Source organism: Symphalangus syndactylus, chromosome 2, assembly GCF_028878055.3.
Source record: "Symphalangus syndactylus isolate Jambi chromosome 2, NHGRI_mSymSyn1-v2.1_pri, whole genome shotgun sequence".
In the NCBI taxonomy this organism is placed as follows: domain Eukaryota; kingdom Metazoa; phylum Chordata; class Mammalia; order Primates; family Hylobatidae; genus Symphalangus; species Symphalangus syndactylus.
Genome location: NC_072424.2, coordinates 82712321 through 82739218, shown reverse-complemented (window position 1 = coordinate 82739218; position 26898 = coordinate 82712321). Strand labels below are relative to the sequence as shown.

The window sequence follows — 26898 nt, the reverse complement described above, 5'->3', positions numbered from 1 at the left end:
ATACATTATATATTGTTTATAGTGAAAATCCACTGTTGTAACTAAAGGTAAAGGAAAATGACTGCTATTATGAATTGTAATTCATTCAAAAACTGCCAGCTGTTGCGGTGGCTCATGTCTGTAATCCCAGCACTTTGGCAGGCCAAGGCAGGTGGATCACTCGAGGTCCGGAGTTTGAGACCAGCCTGGCCAACATGGTGAAGCCCATCTCTACTAAAAATACATGAATTAGCCAGGCGTGGTCGTGCATGCCTGTAATCCTAGCTACTCAGGAGGCTGAAGCAGGAGAACTGCCTGAACCTGGGAGACGAGGGTTGCAGTGAGCCAAGATCCCACCACTCCACTCTAGCCTGGGTGACACAGCGAGACTCTGTCTCAAAAAATAAAAATAAAAATTGCCAAGCTGTTAAGCTCAGAGAAATGAAGTGATGAATAAAAATAAAATACTACTACATTTCACATTACTCAGAATTTTATTTCAATTCACATCATGCTTTTACTTCTAATACTAACAAATGCAAAATTTAAGTTGCAAAAATGATTTAACAATCAGGAATAATATTCACCATAATAAGAAAAATTATTTCATTACTTATTCTCATCTCCAGAATTTTTCAACATTTTGAAAAATACTTAAGATAATTTTTTGTTTCTGTTATGGTCAGTATTTTCTAAAATAACATAAGTGTAAAGTACATTGTAACTTACTATAATAAATATTCACTTTATGGTTTAAAGAAAAATTAATCTATAGTATGTATCAACTATCACTGAACTACATTCTTTGGAAGGCAACACAGATTTTTCTTTCCTAGCAAGAGAAAATATTTTAAAATAACATTACTTAAAATCATATAGCAAACATATTAATATTACACTAACACCAGAGTAAAACCCAAAGCACAATACTGATTTAAATTGACTATAACTTAAAATATAACACACACGCACATCAAATAAAATATTAAACATGGAAGTTCAACACTGAAGTGAATGCAGGTGCTTTATGAAAGTGTTTCCTTACATTGTCCTTTAAACGAACATTTAATATCTATTAAAAACCTTACTGTAATTATTTTTTGCAATTAGTCAATAGTCTAAATTCAAATGCTGCCTCAGTAAAATCAGGATAAATTATTTTTCAATTTAACTGAACATCCTACTTTAATCATAGATGTAGGTGGAAATGTTGCTGATGTACCCTCAATCATACACAGGAACAGAAAATCTAAAAAAAAAAGTTTACTTAAAAGTAAGAGAAATAGTTACACATGACTTTCTACAGTTTAAAAATATTAAGCTATTGGAGTTTGAAAACAAGCTTCACATTTGGTGAAATATTTTTAAAATTATCAAGAGAACAAAATTTTATATTAGGAAAAAAATCTCAAAGTTTCATTCTTATATTTATAAAGTATATGATTTAATTTAGAATATATCATATGAAACACTCAACCTTAAATCGGAGGGTAGTATTTTTGGCACTACTGAATCACGGAGATAAATTTAATTTTCTCAACCATATTACAAACAGAAATTTTATTTGTTTCATATAAGATATGGACAGCTCTATCATTCTCTTCAAATACTGTAATAAAAAGAATTTATTCTGGAAAATAAAAACAAATGAGTAATAATTTAAGATGACTGGCATATTTTCAAAATTGTTTAAAGGCAATATTATGGCACAGATAGCAGCTGGTAAACACAATTCTTTATCTTAAATATAAGCTGTAACACAGTTGAGCCACAGCACAGTTAGTTTTGCTAATGTGTTTGTATTTTCTAACATATGAAATAATAACTTTATGTAATCAAGCTCACAGCCCAGTCATTGTTAGATCACATTAAAGAAAAGAAAGCGATAGTGGTTTCAGATCAAAAAGATCAAAATAATGGCAAAATTCCTGCCTTAAAAAAGGTAATCACATATAATTTGAAGGCCCACCATAACTTTAAGACACAACTTTAAAGTGGCTTTTTGATATAGTAAACAAAAATTATTCTAGGTAAAACTGAACACTTCTTTTAATTACAATAATAACAAGAAAATTTTATTGACATACATTTTAAGTTTCAATATACAACATTATTAATGGTTCAAAATTTATATCATCACCAGAGATTAACAAGTAAACGAGAACTTTTAGTGTATTCTAAATACTTTCAATTAACATTTTAATAAAGATAAAGAGACACTTTACAAGTTACTCATCCTTACAACACTGGGTGACTTACTGATGTAATAAATGTAATATCAAATAAAAATACTAGGATTTTAACTAACAGAGGAGGTTATAACAGACTAATACAAAAGATAACACAAAATTTACAGATTTTTTCTAAAATGTTAAATCCACAAAATGTCTGTTTTTTAACCTATACAGTCTAGAATATTTTAGTTAAAATGTTTTTGTAAAGTCTGAACAAATGATGCACAGAAAAATGTCTGAAAAATGTAAAAGTAGCATTTCAGCTCTTGCCTTTCCAAGTAAGTCTGTAAAATAAATACTGATTTCAAAATATCTTGAAAATTGTAAACATGTTTTTCCACCATTAGAACCGGCCATTCAGCATCGTCTTTTTTTCCATATAATTAAGCTTTTGTTCCGCTAAGAAAAAACTAGAAACTGATTGCTTGAAAATGAGCTGCATGCCCTTTGTCCTGATTTGTCACCTTTGACCCTTAATTTGATGATCCTGCATATCAACCCATTCTATTTTTAGAAGAATCATGTCAATGTTCTATGCTTAAAATAGTACTTTTTACTGATATATTAAATGTATTACAACATTACTTTTCAGGTTATTTCTACAATGGTTTCATACTAGTACTCATTTCATATAATGTAGAGCACAGTAATATTTTAAGCAGTGAAAGCCTGCTGCTTGTCCTGTTTCAAACAATAGAAAATTCCCCCCAAATGACAGGTCAATATCATTATAATTTCAAAATTTATATTCTTATTTTTAAAATTATTTAATGTTTTTAAGTGGAATTTATTTCATGAATGATTTCTAATTTGATTAAGCTTGGTATCACATATTTTGATGCTGGTTTTGATAGTACCAGAATAAGAACCTAAATCAAAAATTGCAAATATCAAGTTCATACTCTATCTTACGGGTAGTGTCAACTAAAACTGTACAGTTTTTGAGTTAAATAACTAGTTGCTTAAGTGGGTTTTAAAAATCTTGTCATCATCTGCAAGTGGCAGCTTTCAAAGAAAGAGAAAACCTCTAGCATTGATCCTATTGATTTTACTGACATTATTCAAAATCAATGTTACACAGTAAATTAATATACTTCAGGGATAACATTTCTCTATCACAATTTCTGATGACTCTAATTCAACTAGGTGAAAAGCAAAAAAAAAATTTACAAAATATATATGCATACATTTCCTATAGTCATGATGCTACTTGAATCCCTACACAATTTCTGTGTACTGTACAGTTTTCAGTCAGATTTAGCAGGGACCAATATGGCTGTCTTGATTCAGCACTGTGGCCAGCGACTTTGTCGAGCATCATTGTGTCAGAGAAATCCAACACAATAATGTACATGTATACAAGTACATGGTGGGCAAGTTTCTCAAAACAATGAGATTCTGTATTTCATGTATGCCAAGACTTATTCACATAAATCAACCTTAAGTGTTTGAATGTAAAGAATTTCCATTGTTCTTCTTGGCAAGCTAGAAATACCTTACTTTGTGGTTCATCAAAGACAGCAGTTATTTGTAAAGAAAATATAGTCCCTTTAAAAGTCAAGGAAATAAGGCACAGGTTCAAAGGTATTTAAACAAAAAACTGAGTATTTGAGAATTTTAAAAGAAAATTAAATTCTATTAAAAAATACCTAATAAGAAAATGCTTTAGTTGTCCAAAAATTTGTAACGCTACTTTCATAATCAATAATTTAATTACTTCTAAATTGATTCATCTCTGTATGCCCATGTTTCATTTTTTAAATCAATTCAACTTTGGATTAAGATAAATGTTTATAGATCATTTCCTGACCTGAACTTGCTAATACAGTCCCCAAATTTGGTAGCTGTGCCTAGCGCTTCAATTATTTTTAAAGAGACATCACTCACACCTGAAGACTGTTATTCATACATGTTTTGTTTAATAACTTATTTTTTTGCTTTAATCACGATTTGTAAATTATGACAGCAGTGTGTCAGAAATCCCTAATTATGTTACCAGATCAGATACCAAGCATTATCAAACTTTTAGGCAGGTAAGATCTATTTAATCTTCTTTCTTCAGAGTAAACCAGAAAAAAAAAAAGCCAAACTTAAATTCACCGTATTTTGGGATTTACATGTGCAATAAACTTAGAAATAAGTTATTCTGAAGACTTAACTTTGAGCACTACTATTTTAAATTTCGATTTGCTTCCCTTACAAAGTATAAGATTGACATATCTCGCCTCACAACCTAGCGATTTTTAAATTTAAATCTTGACTAATTTCACAACAAACTTTTTATTGTTTCTGAAAGAAGTCTAGCAGAGAACATATATAATAAGACACCATACAGTCTGACAAGGATTAATGAGAATATAATTATTGAATCATTTAGTTCCAGATCTATTAATTGAGAAGCACCTATAAAGTGACCAAAAACCAATATGCATTACAACCCGAACCAGTTCCTTAAATTTTTATGACCTTATATTGTCAAGCAAAGATTAGCTGATCCTACTTGTAAGATGGGAAAGTCAAATAAAACTTTTTATTCATTGGTAGTATAGCTCCTTCCCCACTAAGTGCTAGAAGAGGCCTTGTGTCAGTTTCATTTCTAAAGCTCTGTAGGAAATTAGGCACACTGGATTGCTGTACTTCATACATGCAAAGATAAATAATTTGGCAAGCAAGAACTTTCCCTAAGATGGACAAGGGTGTAATTATTATTGAAAATGGAATACTGATTATTACATTCTCTTTTGTTAATTTATCATATGACTCCTCTATAAAATCTATGCAAATTCACAGCAGAAGAAAAAAAGGCATAAATTTCATAGCAAATTTTTTATTTTTAAAATCATACAAATTGGCATATATTTCCTAGAATTCACCCGTAACTTTCAAAATTTCCCTGAAAGCTTTCATAAAACTGTGATGTTTTGTACTTATTGTTGGACGTAAAAATGTGCTTTTTAAAAAAGCACTTTTGCATTATCTAAGTAAATATGGTAATAACCAGCACCAAAAAAATGAAATATTAAGATTTTCTTGATTAGAGTAAAAATCACTTTGTCATCTTTTTCCAGTGTTGTAAAACGTTTTAAATTCATTCTAATACTAGTTGTCAGGTGTAATTTTCACTTCCACAGTATTTGTGATCGATAAATAAAGAACTACAATAGAATAGGAGCATAATTTATTTTTCCCTCGCATTAACAATAATAGGTATAAAAATCTTCAGTGGAGAATTCAGGTCCATGAACAGTAATACTTGGCAACCTTAAAAACCTACGGATGAAAACAAATCCACAAAGAACTGAAGGGAACTCAAAGAAACACAGGCACCTAAGATTTCATTCTGTGTTACATGAAACAATTCAAAATGGCGGACTTACTATTACTTACATTTAAGAAATTTCCGCAATAAGGGCACTAAATACATACTGTTAGATTTTACTCGAAAACACTCAATATTTACCAACGTGCAATTTTTAAAAAAAGTTTTTGGAGTACAAATCCTCACAAAGCACACGCATCCAATGTTCCAGTCAGTAGTCAGTTAATGCTCCTGCAAACGTTATCATTTCTTCTTTGGCTTTTCCTTTTCAAAAACAACCTAAATCCAAGTGCGTTCTTCCCCGTTCTTTTCAAAATCCTTATTTTAATTCATGAATTTACATCACCGATACCGAAGCAAAAACGATCCCCGACGCCTGCCCGGTACAAAGCAGTTCGGCTTGCGGAGCGCGAAAGGGAGGTGCGCACGCCCCCTGGCGGCGCGGCCCCGTGCGTCCCAGACGAGCCGGCACCGGCCGAGAGGACCCGCCACCGGGACCCCAGCCTGCGCCGCACCCTCGCGCCCTGCGCCCCCGCGTGGCCTGCGCCCCCGCCCTGCCCCGCCCCGCCCTCCCGCTCCAAGCCGGCTTTGGCCGCCCGGCAGCAACCGCAGCAGCGAGCCTGGGCGGCCGCTCTGGCAACGCAGTGCCCACACCGGGCGCCGACCCAGCAGCACCGAGCGGGGAGAGAAAGGTGTGAACCCGGAAGTACATCGACTGCCCGCGTCTTAGTGGCAGCACCGGGGCAATAAATCAGGGCCGGCGAAGGAAAGACGCTGCGCGCCGGATCCCGAACCGCAACTTGCTGCGAGACCTGTCACTTCCCCGCGGTGCCCAGTCCTCGCCCCTCCCTGGCGCTCGCGCCTCCTCTTTTCTTCCTGCTCCTCAGCACGGAGCTCCCCTCGACGTTGCTCACGTGCCAGACTCGGGACCGCGAGCGGCGTCCGCACCGCACGCACACCCGGCCACGCTCGCACTCGCGCGGCCGCGGGGCTGGCTGCTTACCTCCGGGGCCTCATGGTCGCGTCGCTAGCCTGGGTGTGAGAGGGGGAGAGGGTGTGAGGACGTGTGTGGCGTTCAGTCCCGGAGGACGGGGCAGAGGAAGGGGCCTGGAGTCTGTCACTTCCTGAGGGAGCGCGGAGGTCGAGAGACCCGTGAGGCGCGCGGCGGGGCCGGGAGGGTCAGCACATTGTGAGCCGGCAAGGGGACGCGGAACAGCCGGGCGGCGCGCGGCCACCGGGCGCGGAATCCGCTGTCGCCACCGCTCCGCCGCCCGCAGCTCGGCGAGTGGCGGGGCGCGGGGAGGAGGGGGCTGAGCCGGGTGGGGGAGCGCGGGGCGCGGCGGCGGCACCAGGCGGTTCGACTGGAGCCCTGCGTCAGCCGGCGGCACGCGCACACCTGCCCGCCGCCGCTCCCGGCCGCGTCATTGGCTGCCGGCGCCGAGCGCGCGAGATTGAACCTTCCATTCATTCCAGGGCCGGGCGGGCGCGCGCGGCCGCGGTGGAGCTTTACCGTGGGCGCCCCAGAACCCCCGAAGCGCGTCCCCGCGCAGGCCGTGGGCGCGCACGGCCGCTGCCGCCGTTTGTTCTGGTGGAGGCTGCGAGTGCCTGGGCCTGTGACTCCCGGCTCTCCGCGCGCAGCGTCGTTCCGGGAGGGAAGCTCACATGGCAGTCCCTAGGGTGCCACTGGAGGGAGGCGGGACGATGCTACTCCTTGCTTCCCAACCTGACAACTTGGTGCGGTAAAACTGTAAGAAGGTAACAAAATCATATCTGAAGCCCAGGTCTTCTTTTCTTTTACTACAGATGCCCTGGACGTCATTCTGAATAGCACAATTCAAGGTAATAATAGTCATGTATTTCAGAATCCAGTGAACATGGTAGGCAATGCCAGAAGTTTGGGGAACCTACTGTCAGCTGATCCTTTTCCTAAACAATAAGGTACTCAACGTCAAATTGGATGATACAAACTTAATCATCATCATTCAAAGAGCCACAAGATCTGGGGCCAAAAATACTGTGATATACACACATAGTTAGTGTTGGTATTTTGGCATATGTTCCCAAAATATCACTGCTTTCTCTCTTATAATTTTCTACCTGATAATTTTATAGTTCTTTCTTATGCTTTGGGTAGTTTCTCATCAGACTTTCAGAACTAAACAGTACTAGTCAATCATTATCTGACCAGCTACAAAAATCGAATATAGCCTTGTAATCTGGACTGTTCTGTGGAACTGATTAAAGGGATTAAATATTTCAGCAAACTAAAAATGTGTTCAAAAATGTGAAATATAGGACATAAAAACAAATTAAAAGTGGAAAACTTTTCAAATGAAAACACTTTCATTTGGCCGGGTGCGGTGGCTCACGCTTGTAATGCCAGCACTTTGGGAGGCCTAGGTGGGCGGATCACGAAGTCAGGAAATCGAGACCACGGTGAAACCCCGTCTCTACTAAAAATACAAAAAAAATTAGCCGGGCGTGGTGGCGGGCGCCTGTAGTCCCAGCTACTCGAAGAGGCTGAGGCAGGAGAATGGCGTGAACCCGCAAGGCGGAGCTTGCAGTGAGCCGAGATTGCGCCACTGCACTCCAGCCTGGGCGACAGAGCGAGACTCCGTCTCAAAAAAAAAAAAAAAAAAAAAAAAAGAAAACACTTTCATCTGAAAGTAACTAATAAAGGCCAGTTCACTGGCTACTACTGTATGACTAAAAGGCAAATCTCCAAACCGTTGCTGTGTGATGATGCATTTCTCCCTTCCAATTTCTGGATTAGGATTAAGAAACCAATATATCTATCAAGGGTAACCACAGTCTAGAAAAAAGCATCTCTGGCCTGGGAGTGAGATCAGTGCAGACAAACTGATCAGAAGCAAAATCCTGTTGTGACCCCTCCTAAGAATTTTCCACATTGGCTACCACCTTCAGCAAATTCCCTGGATGGCTCCTCAACTTTCCATTGAGCTAGTGGAGTGAATACCACTTACTTTAAAGATGCCTTTTCACTGGCAAGTATGTAAAGTATCTCTTACATTACTTTGCTAAGTAGTACAGAGGATTCTTTCAGATACAATTCTTAGTTATAATCATTGTATCAATTTACACTATGATTTCAAATATAATTTAGAGGAAAAAGATGTGGACATTGATTACTAGAAATGAAAAACAGCAACTAATTATATATCACAATCTGAAATGTGATATGCTTTGACTTTAAAGCATTATAGTAATTTTTTATTTATGAGTAGAGCTTACAAATGCACTTACAGAATGAACTCTTTTTTTAATAGCTATGTTTTTAGGTATTTTGTAAGCCTTTCAGCATTTAAATGTGATGTATACTTATGCAATACCTATTTAAAGTCCTGAGAAGAATTGTAAACAGAAAATAAAAAATTAAAACACAACCCAGGGTTAGTATCCCAGCACTCAAGAGGTCATCCTTCTTTTTGATTTCAAACTAGTTATCATCATGCCATCATGCTGCTGAGACACAAATAAAAAATGGGACATTATAATATTTAATGTATTATTTCATATAAGGTACCTGAAAGGGGCGATGATGAACACTGATGGGCTAAGCATTTATTAAGGAGTATGTTAGCATGATTAGAAATGAATGAAAAGCCATAAGAACAAAGGAATTTATCGTTTATGTATGGCTCTTGGCAATTTCTTTTTCTTTTCGGGTTTTTTTTTTTTTTTCTTGAGACAAGGTCTCACTATGTCCCCCAGGCTTGAGTGCAGTAGTGCAGTCTTGGCTCACTGCAGCCTCCACCTTCTGGGTTCAAAGGATTCTCGTGCCTCAGTCTCCTGAGTAGCTGGGATTACAGGCCTGTGCTACCACACCCTGCTGATTTTTGTATTTTTAGTAAAGACAGGGTTTCGCCATGTTGCTCACGCTGGTCTCAAACTCCTGGCCTCAAGCAGTCTGCCCACCTGGCCCTTCAAAATGCTGAGATTACAGGCATGAGCCACCATGCCTGACCTTGGCAATTTCCTTCTAAAAGTGAACCTTGGCAATTTCTTTATAAAAGTGAATCCTCCTACCTGGGACCATGGTGATAATTTATTTTACTTTATTTCCAACCTCCCCTTTTTTAGAGACTCGGTCTCACTCTGTTGCCAAGGCTGGTGTACAGTAGTACCTTCCTAGCTACTGCAGCTTCAACCTCCTGGGCGCAAGTGAGAATCCGTCTTCAACCTCCTGAGTGGCCGGGACTACAAGCACCTAATTTTTTTGTTTCTTTGTTTTTTTTCTGCCTAATTTTTTTTTTTTTTTTTTTTTTTTTTTTTTTTTGTAGAGACAGTTTCCTGCTCTGTTGCCCAGGCTATTCTCAAACTTCTGGTGGCAAGATAACCTTGCGGCCTTAGCCTCCCAAAGCACTAGGATTACAGGCATGAACCACTGTGCTTGGCCTGCTTTACTTTTAGAATATATCTAATAATTATTCCCAAAGAGAACAGGCTCTTACTCTTAATATCTCCAATGCCTACAGCGGTTCCTAGAATATGGTAGTGTGTAAGAAATGTTTTTTAATGAATGCATGTGAATGCACCCTGATTATATTTTCAAGGAAATACTTAGCAAGACCTTTAGAAAACATAAAATACAGTGTTTCATATTTCTCTTGCTCTCTATTTTTTTATGACTGGAGTATATGAAAGCAAACCCCAGGCATCACGTCATTTTACTTACGAATTACAAGTATTGAGTGTTACAATGTTGAAAAACTAGGCTTACATATTTATTATACTATATTAAAACAATTTGAAAAATAGAGCTGGCCGGGCGCGGTGGCTCACGCCTGTAATCCCAGCACTTTGGGAGGCCGAGACGGGCAGATCACTTGAGCCCAGGAGTTGGAGACCAGACTGACCAGCATGGTGAAACCGTCTCTACAAAAAATCAGACAGGCTTGGTGGCGGGCGCCTGTAGTCCCAGCTGCCGGTACTCAGGAGACAGCCGGGAAGCGAAGGTTGCAGCGAGCCGAGACTGCGGCCCTGCACCCCAGCCTGGGCAAAATGGTCACCGCTTCTCTACAAAATACTAGCTGGGCATGGTGGCACGTGCCCGCGGTTGCGGCTACTGGGGAGGCTGAGGTCGCCCGCCCGACCGGTAAGCAGAGGTTCCAGTAAGCTAAGATCGCGCCACTCAACTCCAGCCTGGGCGACAGAGTGAGATCCTATCTCAGAAAGAAAGAAAGAAAAATAGAGTTTAAAAATAAACTGACCTGGCGGCGGTGGCTCATGCTTGTAATCCCAGCACCTTCTTCAGAGGTTGACGTGGCGAATTGCTTGAGCCCAGGAGTTCAAGACCAGCCTGTGGAAAATGGCGACCTGGCTCTCTACAAAAAATTCGCTGGGCGTGGTCTGCGCACCAGTGGTCCCAGCTATTGGGGAGGCTGAGGTGGGAGGATCTTTCCAGCAGGGGGGCGGAGGTTGCAGTGAGCCAAGATTGCGCCACTGCACTCCACCCTGGGCAACAATGCGATCCTGTCCTAAAATGGAAGAAAGAAAGAAAAAGATTAAAAATAGCTGGCCGGGTGCAGTGGCTCACGCCTGTAATCCCGGCACTTTAGGAGACCGAGATGGGCAGATCGCTTGAGTACAGAAGTTCCAGACCAGCGTGGGCAACAGGGTGAATAGCATTGTTTTTGCCTTCTAGGGTGGCTGAAACAACAAAAATGTAACGTCTTACAGATCTGAAGGCTTCCGGGTCGATTCTGGACTGTGATGAGAGCCTGTGCCATGCCTCTCTCCTGGCTTCTGGTAGACTCGGGCATTCCTTAGCTTGTAAATGGCTGCTGCTTGTGTCATCACATTGTCTAACCTTTCTACTTATCTGTCCCCATGCCCCAATTTTTCCTTTTCAGGACACCAGTCAGATTAGGACCCACCCTAATGATCGCATCTTAACTTGATTAACTACAAGGACCCTATTTTTAAGTAAGTCCACATTTACAGAGACTGGGGGGTAGGACTTCAACATCTTTTTGGAGGGATGCAGTTCAACCCATAACAAGAATCATTGTTAGAAATGATTTTGCTTCTTCACTGAAAAATTAATATCATTCTGCAGAGAACTGACTTGCTGCACATGGCACAGATTTTTTGCATTTATCGTAGTAAAAGAAATCAGTCACAAAAGCTTGTTTTAGACTGCTATATACCTATCCCAAATACAAATTATTTCCAACATTAAAAGTTAATAAAGCAAGCACTGTCACCCAAATTATATGGTATCTGTTGAGCACTCCCTTATGTACAGAAGAGGAAAATGAAAAATGAACAGGAAGTTTAACATTCATAAAAATTGTTGGCTGGGTGCGGTGGCTCACTCCTGTAATCCCAGCACTTTGGGAGACCGAGGTGGGTGGATCACCTGAGATCAGGAGTTCGATACCAGCTGGCCAACATGGTGAAACCGCGTCTCTACTGAAAATACAAAAATTAGCCGGGCGTGGTGGCGGGCGTCTGTAGTCCCAGCTACTCCGGGGGCTGAGGCGGGAAAATCGGTTGAACCCGGGAGGCGGAGATTGCAATGAGCCGAGATTGCGCCACCGCATTCCAGCCTAGGCGACAGAGCAAGACTCCATCTCAAAAAAATAATAATAACTCATAAAAATTGTGACAAACTTGTGTTTGCCTATTGAACTGGCAAAAATCCTAACGTTTGACAACACACTGTGTTAAAATACAGCTTTAAAGTTTTAAAATAATTTTTCGGTGAGGCTATAGGTAAACCCATACTTTGATGCATTCCTGGTGGGAGTACCAAGGGGGCACAACATTTAGAGAGAGAAATTTGGTGAAATCTCTCAAAATTTAAAATATGCTCTATGACTTAGCAATCCCTTTCCTGGGAAATTATCCCAGAGATATAAGTGCATCTTATATAGCAAATGATGTGTATACCTGGATTGATTTTTATAATAGCGAAAGAATGGAAATAACCTACGTGTCCTCCTACAAGGGCTGAATAAATAAACAATGGTACACTGAGATGTAAAATCCTTCTGTGTATTTATATGGGAAGAGCTCCACAATACATTGTTAAGTACAGGAAGCTGCATGCCAAACATCACATATGCTGCCTTTTGTGTGAGAAAGGAAGGGGATAATGAGAATATATGTTATACTTATTTATATACTTATAATTATATAATATATTTATATACAGAAACACTCAGAAGGATATATAAGAAACTAAACAATTGCGGGCAGATAGGGAGATCAGAATGGATGGAAATAAGTGTGGAAGCAGGATTTAATATATATTTGTTATATAGTTTTGATTTTTCAGCCATGTGAATGTACAACTTATTTTTTAAAATTTAGTAAGAACAATAAGGTTATGAAAAACTATTGATGCTACTTCTATGAAAAATGCCTTTAGAAACCTATATTTTGAAAACTCAAATGCTAAAAAAGATAACCAAAAAAAGATGGATAGATGAAGCAAATGTGGCAAAATCTTGATAACTGTTATCTGGGTAATGGATATGTGGCATTGTACTAGTCTCTCTAGTTTTATCTATGTTTGCACATTTTCACATTGTAAATGTTCTCTCAATCATCAAAATTTATGAAATTTCATAAGAGGTATCCTTAAAGTGTTATTTAAAAATTGTTAATGACTAAATATTCTAGGGTCTGGGGAGAATCTATGTAATTCAGAGCTTTAAGGTAGGTGCTAGAAATAGCCAGTAAAGCCTCCTTTGAATAGATGGTCTTGCCAGATATGTGGACCAGGAAAAAAGAATGCTTGGCAGAAAGACTATTTATTATTACAGTTCAGTCATACATGAATCTACAGACCCCAGCTTTTTAAAATGAAACTTCTTTATCCACCTCCAACTTCTGAAAGAATCATTGTTGTTCATTTTTAAATTTTTATTTAAAATTTTTAAATCTGTATTTTAAATTATTAGAGCCATGGTGTAAAGGTTTTTATCTTACACCACTATCAGTTTTTTTAAATAAAAGTGTTATGCACACACCTCTGTAGAGGAGATAAAATATCTTATCCTTCCATCCTTCTTAGGTTCATTAGCCAGGGCCCTGTAAATTAGACTAACAAATGGTGCAGGAGCCTTTAAAATATAACGAAGAACTGGAGAAATAATTCCACCTAAGCATTTTTATATTAGGTTTGTTAAAGAGTGGAGAGTCTGGGAAAAATGTGATAGGACAAAAAGGTCTGAGCTAACAGTGGTAAACTGGGAGAAATTTAGTGTGTTCTGTTTGTTTGGATTCCCCTCAGGGTCCCTCCATCTTCAGAGATAAAGGTGCCACCTTCCTCCGTGTATAGGAAGGGCACATCTCATATGAGGGTCTTATGACCTGCCTCAGGGAAGCAGGGCAAGGTCAGAGAGTTCTAACATCTGCATTTCTCAAATTCCTTCAGCTTAAAATATTCAGTTGCACCAATGCACCATACTTCAGGGTAGAATGCTGTGAACCCCATCACCTTCAATTATGTATATTTATTTATAGATCGTATACTTGTGTACTATAGTACATTAATTTAAAACACGTACAAGTAGAAATTTAAAAGAATGAGATTTTTAAAATTGTAATTATGTGTTTCCCATTCTTCATTGGATTATCTTCCATGCTTATCCCATTTGGAGGCTTTAGGCATCCTATCATTGTGGCCACAAACATAGGCTGGAGGTCAGAGACAGTGAGCAGCCTTAATCCTGCATTGCTATTGCTTAAGGCGTAATCAGAACAGAAAAAGTGCAAATTAATAGGATGTTTATCCCCACTTCTGGAAAATGAAGATCCAAGACTTAATGTAGGTACATTAGTATCATTTTTGTATATTATAATATAATAATAATTTGCCCCATGAGGGCAGGTGTTTTCCTTATTTTCTCTGGCAACAATAAATAGTTGTAGGATAGATTAAATATTTGCACTGCTTTCATCAAATTATCTCAAGCCTGCACGGCATAAAATGATTTATTAGCCCCATTTTATAGATATGAAAACTGGTATCTTGAGTGAGATACATGGGCTTTTAAGCAAAAGAACTAGTGTTCAAATTCAGATCACCTGATGCTCAATGCAGTATTCTCTGTGCTCTAGGGGCTTCTTTAGTTTGACATATTTTTCTTTCAGATTTTTAATTCACAAGTAAGGGAACACCTCAACAACCATTTTTTCATTTATACCTATAAATATTTACATATTCTTACAGCCGGGTGCAGCAGCTCATGCCTGTAATCTCAACACGTTGGGAGGCCAAGGCAGGTGGATCACCTAGGGTCAGGAGTTCAAGACCAGCCTGGCCAACATGGTGAAACCCTGTCTCTACTAAAAAAAAATAAATAAATACAAATAAAATTAGCTGAACGTGGTGGCTGGCGCCTGTAATCCCAGCTACTCAGGAGGCTGAGGCAGGAGAATTGCTTGAACCCAGGAGGCAGAGTTTGCAGTGAGCCGAGATCATGCCATTGCACTCCAGCCTGGGCAACAAGGGGGAAACTCCGTCTAAAATATATATATATATATATATATATATATATATATATATATATATATATGTATATACATATATTCTTCCTCCATTCCACAGATCTCTTAAATCCTCAGATTTTAATCTTAACTTTGCTTATAATATCTCTTCCTTTATTCCTATATTGGGCTAGAATTTTGAAGTTTAAAAAAGTATACTGTTATTCAAACTTTTCGTTAATTTCATAATTAAATAATTCTAACACTTATTAAATGATTTATTTAAATTAGTGCTCTCATGGCCCTTTTCTATTTTAAAAACACTTCATCCTGGCCAGGTTCAGTTGCTCACACATGTAATCTCAGCATTCTGGGAGGCCAAGGCAGGAAGATCAACTGAGGCCAGGAGTTTGAGATCAGCCTGGGCAACATAGCGAGACCCCATGTTTACAAAAAAAAATTTTTAATTAGCTGGGTGAGGTGGTGCGCACATACATCCCTAGCTACTTGGGAGGCTGAGGCAGGAGGATTGCTAGAGCCCAGGAGTTTAAGGCTGCAGTGAGCTAGGCATGTGCCACTTGCCCTCCAGTCTCAGCAACAGAGCAAAACCCTTTCTTTAAAAAAAAAACAAATTTATTCCATTATCAGTCATTGACATGCAATTAAAAGAATGAGATTTTAAAAATAAAATTGTAATTATATGTTTCCCTTTCCTCATTGGATTGTCTTCTGCACTTATCCTACTTCTTGGAGGCTTCTAGCTTTGAGCGTCCTGTCAGTATGGCCACAGACACAGGCTGGATGCCAGGGACAGTGAGCAGCCCTAATCCTCCTTTGCTATTGCTTATGAGCTTAATGAGAACAGAAAGAGTATAGGGTAAAATTGTGGTATATTGATACAAACATTCTGCTGCCATAAAGAATAATTCAATAGAAATAGAATTAAAATAATAATGTCAGGCTGGGCACGGTAGCTCATGCCTGTAATCCCAGCACTTTGGGAGACCAAGGTAGGTGGATCACGAGGTCAAGAGAGCGAGACCATCCTGGCCAACATAGTGAAACCCTGTCTCTACTAAAAATACAAAATTAGCTGGGTGTGGTGGCACATGCCTGTAGTCCTATCTACTTGGGAGGCTGAGGTGGGAGAATCGCTTGAACCTGGGAGGCAGAGGTTGCAGTGAGCCGAGATCATGCCACTGCACTCCAGCCTGGCAAAAAAGCGAGACTCCGTCTCAAAAATAATTAAATAATGTCACTAACAATATCTAACATTTATATAATTCCTTTCTGAAGTCTGATACAAGTGCTTCACGTGTGTTCTTTTATTTAATGATCACAACAAACATCTTAGTACAATTGCTAAACTTTTCTACAGGGGAGGCTTTTCCAAATTATGCAGCTGGTAAGAGGCAGAAAAGAAGCAAAGGATGATCATGATCTCAGGTTGTCCTTGATTTATTGCTTCTACTCAATGCTGAAATTCTTGAGGCTTGATTCCCACACAGGAATTACAAATTTAAGAGTATACCAAGTGCTGGCTTTTGGTCTGGTAGGGAAGTTGAGACTTTCCCTCTGAAGATTCAGGTCTAAGTTTGCTGAAATGAATTGACAAAAGACAGATTAATAGGAGAAAAAACAATCAAAATTTATTACATGCATAGGCACAGGAACCACACAAAGTATGAGACTCACAGAACACCCAGATGATTAAAGTCTCTGTAGCATACAGAAAGGAATAGAAGCTTGGAGTATGGCAACAGCTTATGGGAGGGAGAGGGGAGGAAAGGCATGGTGAGCAAAGGCTGTCTTGTTATGCAGATGAAGCCTCAAAGGTAGCAGCCTTTAGAAAGAAAAAATGGTAGTCTGTGGTAAAAATTTTTCTGTTAGGCATTTAAAAGTGTTAGGACATTTGATCTCCTTTTCCTGGAGTCAGTCTTTCCTAGGTCTGGATAAGGGGACCCCTGAGAAAGACTCTGTAGCTGCTGTTTATTTCACTAATGTAGATTTCCCCACAGAATGACAGCTTTTAGGGAGCTATTTCTGTGATCTGTAGCCCCTCTGAATAGCCATCTTAAAATATGCCATAGAAGTATATTTTGGGGTGGCATATTTTGGTTTCCTTCTGTCTCTGAATATATCTTCTGTCTAATTTTCCTCTTTTAAGATTCCATGAAGGGAAGATGACATGCACAAAAGTTTTTAACTCGATCCAAAGATGCCAAGTTTAGAAATGGTCTTCAAGGGGCTCCTTATTCCAAATGTTGTATGTGTGTTTGAGTATACACTTTTAGTGGGATGAGAACTCACGACCTTCATCATACTCTCAAAGAGATCCATAACCCACAGGAGGTTAAGAACCACTGACTTAGAGGATGTGTGAGGATCAGGTAACAACTCTCCTCTAGGAGTGCCGGTGCTCGCATCAATGGTAAACTGCACTTCTAAAAAAAGAGGCAGAGATAATTGTGAGTGTGATTATGAATGGCTTGGCCTTCCTGGCCTTCCTACTTGAGATTGACTGATTGCTGTAGAAATGAGGGGTAGAGCAATCTGGAGAGGACAATGGCCATGAAAAAATATTCAGAACTTTGTTTAAAGCAGCAACACAACAATCAATGAAAGTTATTCTAGAGGTGGGCTGATATGGAACTCCTGGCCTCAAGCAATCCTCCTGCCTTCATCTCCCAAGTAACAGGGTCCACAGGCCTGAGCCACCACACCTACTACCAGTACATCTCTTTAAAGACACTTTGTAGCAGCACTTCACACTATTCTAATGTTTATTCTGGAAACTGACCCACGGGCTCTATTTGGCCACTCTACATTTTAATATACATGTTCCTGTGCTAAACCTAAAACTTAGAAATCAGGTGGCTGGTATCTGTATTTAAAAGCCACCAAGTTTCTTCACTTTCTCAAGTTGTCATCTCATCTCAATAACAGATTTTTTTTTTTTTACTCTGACTTGGACTGGTCATAACAGTGCATTAACCAATTGTTACTTGCACTGAATTGGATATGTTGGCTCTTCACCACATTATTGCCTGGTTATGTCAAAAAGCCTTAGAGACTTTGAAATGCTGCAGAATATAGAATAAAGATCCCTGATTTCACAGACAGACTTAGATTTGAGTCTTGGCTTGGTTATTTAATATGCCCAGTGACCTTTAGCAAATCATTTTACCTCTTCAAATCTCAACGTTCACATGTATAAAATGGGCAGATGCTTGGCATATATTAATAGTAAGCTCTCAACACACATTGGTTGCTGTTTTTACTTCAGGGTGAAGACACACAATGCACATAGTGCTCAGACAGATTCTAAATCCAAGAGTCAACCTTAAGTTCTGCATCATCATTGTGGCTTGCAGTCAGCACTGTGCTAGTGTTCCTGTGTTCCCTTTACCAGTCATCTTTTTTTTTCTTTTGTTTTTGAGATGGAGTTTCACTCTTGTGGCCCAGGCTGGAGTGCAATGGTGCCATCTCAGCTCACTGCAACCTCCACCTCCTGGGTTCAAGGGATTCTCCTGCCTCAGCCTCCTGAGTAGCTGGGATTACAGGCATGTGCCACCACGCCCGGCTAATTTTTGTATTTTTAGTAGAGACGGAGTTTCTCTATGTTGGTCAGGCTGGTCTTGAACTCCCGACCTCAGGTGATCCACCCACCTCGGCCTCCCAAAGTGCTGGGACTATAGGCGTAAGCCACCACACCTGGCCAGTCATCTTAAGATTTTAGCATTTTACTATAAAGTGCTACTGATAATCAGATGGCTTTTTTCACAAATATACTTGAATTTGTTCATCAGAATGAATGTGGTCTACTTCTTAATACATTTATTCCAGCACTATCTGCTTTGAACATCTCTGAGACTCCTTTTTTGGACTAGCTTTCAGAGCTGCCATTCCATCCTAAGAAACCTGTCATACTGCTTTGCAGTTACAGGATATTCCCTCTTATCTGGTATTTCATTTATCTGTCTCTCCTAGGCTCAATTTCTTTCTCTTATGTCCATACTTTTCCTCATCTACTTCTATCAGTACTCTGGAGTCAATGTCTAAGAATACTCCGAGTAGGGCTGTGATAACTGATTGGTTAGGAGTCTATATGTATGTCAGCACCTGTCTGTTTTAGGAGTAGGGGGAGACTAAGGGATTTGGCGAGGTGGCCAGGCAGAGCTAAGACAGAGCTAGGAGCCAGGGGAGATTTATGGGGAGGGGAACTAATCAAAACCAAAATAAACTATGGATGTTATTAATGGCACATGGAGCCAGTAACTAGTTTGTTATCATATAGAAAAAAAAAAAAACCCTATATTTTGGGAGAGTTAATACTGCCAGAGAAATTCCTAAGTTGATCTAAAATTGTATGAATCTACTCTAGATTTAGAACTACTCTTAGGCTCATAAGAGTCTTTGGGCAGGAAAAGGGTTGAGAAACATGTGCAGCCTCCAAGGAAGGCATATTTTCCAGCAACCACTTCAGGTGTCACTAAAGAGGTTATAGAAAAGGAAGAATCTTCTGGGGAGGTTGAGTTGGGAATGCGGGGGAGCATGTGGAGAACAACAAAGGAGCTCCTCTTAAAGAGCAAAGTCATGACCTAATCAAGGAAGATTTCCCACACCTTGGTCAGGAGGGCCTCACAACATCTATCTAGCAGGATTCCAGAATTGCTTTAGACCATTGACTACTGTGTGTCTCCCATTTTTCTCCCTTTCAGAATGGGAGAGTTGATTACAGTCCCAGTTCTGCAATTATATATTGCATGTGGTTCAGGAAGTGGGAAGCAGATATTTCATCCCTTTGGGCCATATGTAGTGGAATCAAGGGGATTCACATTTGGGCCTGATGAGAGGATCACTGTGAATCACTGAGAAATCCAGAATTTTGAGCTCCATGCCATAGCTAGTTGAGATTTTTAGATTATCTTTTTTGGGGAGGTGGTTATTGATTCTACATCTGAGAAGAAGAGACATGGCCTTGTGGTGACAAGAATGGTGGACTATAGAAGATACATCTGATGCTCACTCACATCCACATCTCTCCTAATAAACAGAAATCTCATGTGCAGTTGGGCAGGGCCATGTACCAGTTCTACCCAATGGGTTATAGATGAAAGTGGCACATGCTTCTTGTGGGCCAGAACATATCATTGCCAGTGTAAGAACCCAAAGCATCTTCCCTGATGCGGTGACCAGCAACTTTCCAGATGGTGGCCTCCATCAGCCTGAGTCTTGAAGACTACACAGTTAGAGTCCCCAGTCAAGATAAAATTGACATGTAGTAAGAACAAGATTTGGCCAGGCGCAGTGGCTCATGCCTGTAATCCCAGCACTTTGGGAGGCCAAGGCAGGCAGATCACCTGAGGTTAAGAGTTCAAGACCACCCTGGCCAATATGGTGAAATCCTGGCTCTACTAAAAATTCAAAAATTAGCCAGGTGTGGTGGTGTGCACCTGTAGTCCCAGCTACTCAGGAGGCTCAGGCAGGAGAATTGCTTGAACCTGGGAGGCAGAGGTTGCAGTGAGCCGAGGTCACGCCACTGCACTCCAGTCTGGGTGATAGAGCGAGACTCCATCTGAAAAAAAAAAAAGAATGAGATTTAAAATTTGTTGTTCATGCTACTGATATATTTATTATTATATATTATTACTGCAGCACAACCTCATTTATTGGTGACTGCTACAGTGTTGAATATGGTAATTGATAATGCCAATGTGTTCATTAGTGATTTCTACCTGAAATATGTGCAGTGTATCTTAATAGCTCTTAGATTCAAATAAGATGCTCTGTTCCTGAAATTAACAGGAATATAAAAAAATTAAAATATTTACCTCTAAGAGAAGACTAACTTCAGTAATCTTACAACTTTAATACAAGTTGAAAGTTGAAGAAATAGTGTACAAGAAAATGACAAACCTGATAACTAGAGCCAATCCTAGATACAAGTATAATGAAGGTAAATTTATCTCCCAAGTCTAGGGTAGATTCTATGCAAAATTGGTTGCGATAATTCCTCTGCTTGTTTCCAGACTCTTGGGTAACCCCCTCCCACACCAACTCTGAGTTTATTTATGGCTTGTTTTGGACAATAAGACATTAGCAAATGAGATATAAGTACAGGCTTGAGAAGTACACAGGCACTGGGGCTTGCTTGCCGGCTGCTCTGTGGAACCTGAGACTACCACGTGAAGAAGTTCGAAGTGCTAGAGGATAAGAGAACACGTGCAGCAAAGATGAAGCATCCCAGCTGAGATTCCCCTAGACCAATCAGCTTGCCAACTGCCACAAAAGCGAATAAAGCCGTCCAAGAGCATCCAACTATAAGGTGAGCCATTCCAGACCAGAAGAATCACCTGATCAACTGAAAGATATATGTGAAATAATAAATGTTTGAGGTTTTAAATTTTAAGAGGTACAGAGGCATATGGTTGATGGTTCTGTTGTATAATCATTATTTAATCTGGAATCACTTGGAGTCATCTGCTTTTAACTTTTGTCATAAACATAACATATGAGATAACATATTTCAAAACATTAAAAAATTTTTGTTTTGTTTTGTTTGGGTTTTGAAACAGAGTCTCACTCTGTCACCCAGGCTAGAGTGCAATGGCAGGATCTCAGCTCACTGCAACCTCCGCTTCCCAGGTTCAAGCGATTCTCCTGCCTCAGCTTTCTGAGTAGCTGGGATTATAGGTGTCCATCACTATGCCTGGCTAATTTTTGTATTTTTTGTAGAGCCGGGGTTTCACCATATTGGCCAGGCTGGTCTTAACTCCTGACCTCAGGTGATCCTCCCACCTCGGCCTCCCAAAGTGTTGGGATCACAGGCGTGAGCCACCACGCCCAACCAAAAATGTCTTTTTTAAACTATAGAAACCCCCCCTCAGGTTTGTAGCTGATGTTGGGCATGAAGGTGTTTGCGCTTTTAGAGCCCATTTTCAAGTTTTAGATACTAGATTTTTCCCCAACAAAAATTCATGGAAGTTTCAAGGATTGCCCATAAGAATATATCTCTCAAGAAAAGCATTGAATTTATTTCATTGTACCATAGTTTGAAATGTCAAGGAAAAAGGAAGATGCCTCAAAACATTGCCAGATTCACACACAGCTTTTCTTTATTTTTAGCATTAACATAAATTACATTAAACTCTTGATTTTTAAAAATCAGTATACAGTTAATTAGTGAAGAATTCCTAAGTGATTATCTGCCCAGGGTCATTTCTTCCATTAGTCCCCCCTTAGTACTTAACTGAAATTGCTGTGCTTTCAGACCTAAAGATTAAGTCATGGGAGGTTGGTGTTGAAGTACAAAAGGTATTTGGCATTTTAGATACATGACAAATAAGGCATGAATGCGTTAGCTCAAATTATGGGACAGAATTAAAATATGATAATAATCTTGATTTCCATTTATTAGGACACAGTATAATGGACCTGGGGCAAGTGGCAAATGAATTTTAAGCAGTTGGCAAAGCTTCTCATAAGTAAATCTAGCTGCATATCAGACTGTATTGTAGTCCCAGCTACTTCGGGGGTAGGGTAACTGAAGCAGAGGGTAGCTTGAACCGAGGAGTTCAAGGCTGCAGTGAGCCATGATCCCACCACTGCACTCCAGCCTGGGCAACATAACCAGACTTTGGCTCTAAAAATAAATTAATAAATAAAAAGTAATTCAGCAGTTTTCTTTCTTGGATAGTAAAAAATGTCTCCTAAAATAGGAAGAGGTGTAGGGTGAAGAATTAACATATGCTGAATCCCTACCAGGTGGCAGATTCTATTCTTAGCATCTATGTACATGATCTCATTTATATCTCATAATAACCCTATAAATTGAGCATAGGCATTTCCATTTACAAAGGAGGAGCCTAAGACTACTCACTGTATGTTTCTCAAAGTGTATTCCACAGATCACTCACACCAGATAACCTAGGGAACTTAATAGAAGTTTAAATTTCTTGTCCTCAAATCAGATTTCCCTGACTCATAATTTCTGGGGCACTTTTAAGAAAACCAATATTTTAAGTTATATAAAAGTGGCCGGGCACAGTGGCTCATGCCTGTAATCCCAGCATTTTGGGAGGCCAAGGTGGGCAGATCACAAGGTCAAGAGACTGAGACCATTCTGGCCAACATGGCAAAACCCCGTCTCTACTAAAAATACAAAAATTAGCCATGCGTCATGGCGCGCGCCTGTAGCCACAGCTACTCAGGAGGCTGAGGCAGGAGAATCGCTTGAACCCGGGAGACAGAGGTTACCGTGAGCTGAGATCGGGCCACGGGCCACTGCACTCCAGGCTGGCGACAGAGCGAGACTCCGTCTCAAAAAAAAAAAAAATTATACAAAATTTACAAAATACAGCCTGCACAGTAGCTCACACCTGTAATCTCAGCACATTGGAAGGCCGAGGCAGGCAGATCACTTGAGGCCAGGATTTCCAGACAAGCCTGGCCAACATGGTGAAACCTGTCTCTACTAAAAATACAAAAAATTAGCCAGGTGTGGTGCCGCAACTACTCGGGAGGCTGAGGCACGAGAATCATTTGAACTCGGAGGTGGAGGTTGCAGTGAACCAAGATTGCACCACTGCATCCCAGCCTGGGCGACAGATCGAGACTCTGTCTCAAAACGAAAAAAAAAAGTTATAAAATCCATGAAAGTTTTCACTTTTGGTGGGTGGATGTTAGTCATTAGTTAATTCACCTCTGTTCATGACAGTTTCTTAATGATCTATATCTATAATTACATTTCTATGTTATAAAAGGTCAATTATTTTTATCTGCAAATAAAAGCAGCATAAGGAAGAAAGAGATCAACATTCTAGACGTTAGTGTCTATCCAGTCTCTTCCTCAGCGTATTGCTATTTTTATCACTTGTAGTTATTAAAAAATATTTATATCTTTCTTTTCTATTTTTTTGTCCTTATTTCAGTCTCTCTTTTTACTACTTTCTAATTCTACACCAACTTTTCTTCTTCCCTTACTAGCTAGCCTTGGGTTTGTCACTAGCTTCTCGTGATATTTGGTGAGGTGTTAAATAATACTCCCCTTTCCCAGTTCTGAACCAATTAATATCCTATATACAGAGAATCCAGACAGATGGAGATTAAAACCAAAAAGCTAGATTGAAAACTAGGGCTTAGATCAACAACTAATCAAGCTTCCTAATAATTCTCACTAAGTGTAGACCTTGGGATGACCCACTTACCTGAAATCACTGCTTCAAACCTGTCAAGCCTAGAGAGTAGTAACAGGGACAAGCAGCCTCCAGCCATGTTTCTAGAGGACAGTTTTAAATTGGGTACTAGTATTAATGCATATGTATTTGTATATGTTTATAATTAATACATATATTCATATATATTAATATTCTATGAAAAGGTAAATATTTCTACAAAATTTAAACCTAAATTAAAATCAGTCAATCTCAGTTGCAGGGGCAGAGTGCTAGGCTTGGCAGAATATGTAAATGTGGAAGAAGCATGTGCCTCTGACGACTGCCTTAAGACCATGCGCTCCCTCCCAACAATAATATACAGGAACAGAGATAAAATGATGCCATAGCAGATTCCCTATCATGTCCACCTTGCTTACAAGTTCATGTTGCTTGAAGGGATTCAGTAAATCATGTAGAATTGTAGGATCATGTCTAATTATATGAATTAATTATGTGAAATCATCCAGTGGGAATTAAGATATGGTTCAAGAAGTTACATGTGGGCTGTAGAAATGAAGATTACCAGGCCCCAATGTCAATTCTCTGTGACAAGTATGGGGTTTTCCCAAAGTTAGAAGGCTATCATTACTGACTTTTTTTAATACACCATGTAGCAAGGAGACCTAATTGGAGGAGTATAACAGAGTGTACAGCAATGGGGATGACAGTGGTGGCAATAGCAGCCATGACCCAGAGTCAATTAGCTTCAGGTAAACCCTCCTAAAATGATATACACAGATGAATAAGAATGCCCTGTCCTCACAGAATTTATACTTTGGCAGCTAGAGAAGATAGAAACAAATTTATTTCAATAATATAAATAAGAGTGACAACAGCTAACATTTATTGAGTCCCTATTATATTCCAGACACTGTGTTACACAGTTGATCCTTGCTATAGAATCATGATGTAGGTATTAATATAATTATTATTTTAAGCCTGGACAACATGATGAGACACCATCTGTACAAAAAATTTAAAGATTAGCAGGCGTGGTGGCACTCCCCTGTAGTGCCAGCTACTCAGGAGCCTGAGGTGGGAGGATTGCTTGAGCCCAGGAGGTCAAGGCAGCAGTGAGCCGTTATCACACCCCTGCACTCCAGCCTGGGCAACAGCGCAGGACCCTGTCTTCCTAAAAAAAAAAAATCTTATTTTATAGATGGAGAAACTGAGACTTGGGTGGAGTGTGGGTATTAAGCAGTTTGCTCATGAATGTGCAGGAAGTAGATCCTTAAGTTAGAATTTAAACTCAGGGAAAAACATATAAAACATTGTGAACACAAAACCCATAGGTCAGGCGGGAAGAAAGACTTGGGGAGATGCCTAAGTGAAGTTGCTATTAAGGCCATTTTCTCAATAGACTAGCACCTTGCCTAGAATACTGTTAAGTACTTTTTGAATTTTTGGGGTGTGAATAGTCATAATGAACTTATGTGTTTAGGGGAAGGAAGTGGCAAGAATCATACTTTATGTTGGAATCCGTGTTTTCCTCTATTTTTCTCTTGGTTTGAAGAGAGAGACAGGAGGGAGAGGCTTTAGCAGCCAGGCTTAAGAACAGAGGGAAATCAAATCTGCCAAGTGAGGGACGTGCCAAGAATTCAGGTCCTAGAGATTATGGTGGATTCGGGCATAGATAGCTAGGGCAATTAGAATATGCAAGTAATCAGCCAGAGCTAATTAGTTAACAACAGACTTCTGGTTTAAGCTCTGAAAACCTGAAGTTGCAAAGCAGCTGAATAAGCTAAAGTAAGGTTTTAGGTGTCAAAACTATCCCAGAGTAGAACATACAAATTGAGGCAGCAAACATAATTATGAATAGGTCTAAAATATCAGGAGTGGAAGATTTCTAGTTTTCTTAAAGATAGCAAAGAAAACCAAAGATGAAAGAGTTGTTAATAAATGTTAAGATTTATTCTGACAGGAATGTGATTTGTACCTAAAAGATACGTTTCTTTTATAACACTTTTTGTATAATGAATAACCAATTTATAGTATGATTTTAATAAACGGTTACATATTTAGATTTAAACATTTACTTCTCAACAGAGCTAACTTATAGAGCTCAAAGGATTATCGTAAACAGATTCTAGCTAGGAAGCTATGCTTCTGAGTCCTGACAGGACAGCTCAACGTTGTCTTACATGAGAAACCATATGAAATATCTGATGGGGGCGGGGCACGGTGGCTCACGCCTGTAATCCTAGCACTTTGGGAGGCCAAGGCAGGCAGATCACGAGGTCAGGAGATCGAGACCATCCTGGCCAACATGGTGAAACCCCGTCTCTACTAAAAATACAAAAATTAGCCAGGTGGGGTGGCACATGCCTGTAGTCCCAGCTATTCGGGAGGCTGAGGCAGGAGAATTACTTGAACCTGGGAGGTAGAGGTTGCACTGAGCCGAAGATGGTGCCACTGCACTCCAACCTGGGTGACAGAGTGAGACTCCATCTCAAAATATATATATATACATCTGATGGATGGGAGATGGAAGGATGGAGAGTGTGGCATTGGTTATTAATATACCCAATGCAAAGCTCAAAAGCAGGTTACAAAACTTCCTTTTGCTTAGATCCCAGGATCCCTTGGAGAAAGCTTTGGGACTGACAGGTACCTGTGATATTGAAACTGGGACAAAGAAGGGAGACAAAATCCACCCAACTTCTATGCAGGATGGGGCTGGGGGTTA

The 26898-nt window shown here is 39.8% G+C and overlaps 1 protein-coding gene and 2 long non-coding RNA genes across 6 annotated transcripts in view; 1 reads left to right on the top strand and 2 right to left on the bottom strand.

Moving 5' to 3' along the window:
- The window catches only part of LIN28B (lin-28 homolog B), a 152100-nt gene extending 145263 nt beyond the window's left edge, over positions 1–6837 (bottom strand). The window contains exon 1 of the mRNA XM_055260188.2: positions 6536–6837. The gene's annotated coding sequence lies outside the window, so the exon portion shown is untranslated. The remainder of the gene's footprint in view (positions 1–6535) is intronic.
- A 184-nt stretch (positions 6838–7021) lies between these two features.
- On the top strand, positions 7022–11764 carry LOC129471519 (uncharacterized). Of its 3 annotated transcripts, XR_008653619.1 has the most exons (3): positions 7022–7171; positions 7336–7371; positions 11198–11764. It is a non-coding gene; the product is annotated as an uncharacterized lncRNA (long non-coding RNA). The 3 variants fall into 3 exon arrangements; XR_008653615.2 differs by lacking the exons at positions 7022–7171; positions 7336–7371 and adding an exon at positions 8276–8541; XR_008653617.2 differs by lacking the exons at positions 7022–7171; positions 7336–7371 and adding an exon at positions 10339–10939.
- Positions 11765–16312: 4548 nt separating this feature from the next.
- Positions 16313–26898, bottom strand: part of LOC129471536 (uncharacterized) — a 30548-nt gene continuing 19962 nt past the window's right edge. The window contains exons 3-5 of one of the 2 annotated variants that reach the window (XR_010116396.1): positions 24204–24274; positions 21116–21358; positions 16313–16592 (exon numbers count right to left, since the gene is read on the bottom strand). This is a non-coding gene — a long non-coding RNA (uncharacterized lncRNA). The remainder of the gene's footprint in view (positions 16593–21115; positions 21359–24203; positions 24275–26898) is intronic. The other variant, XR_008653625.2, reaches the window with a different exon arrangement.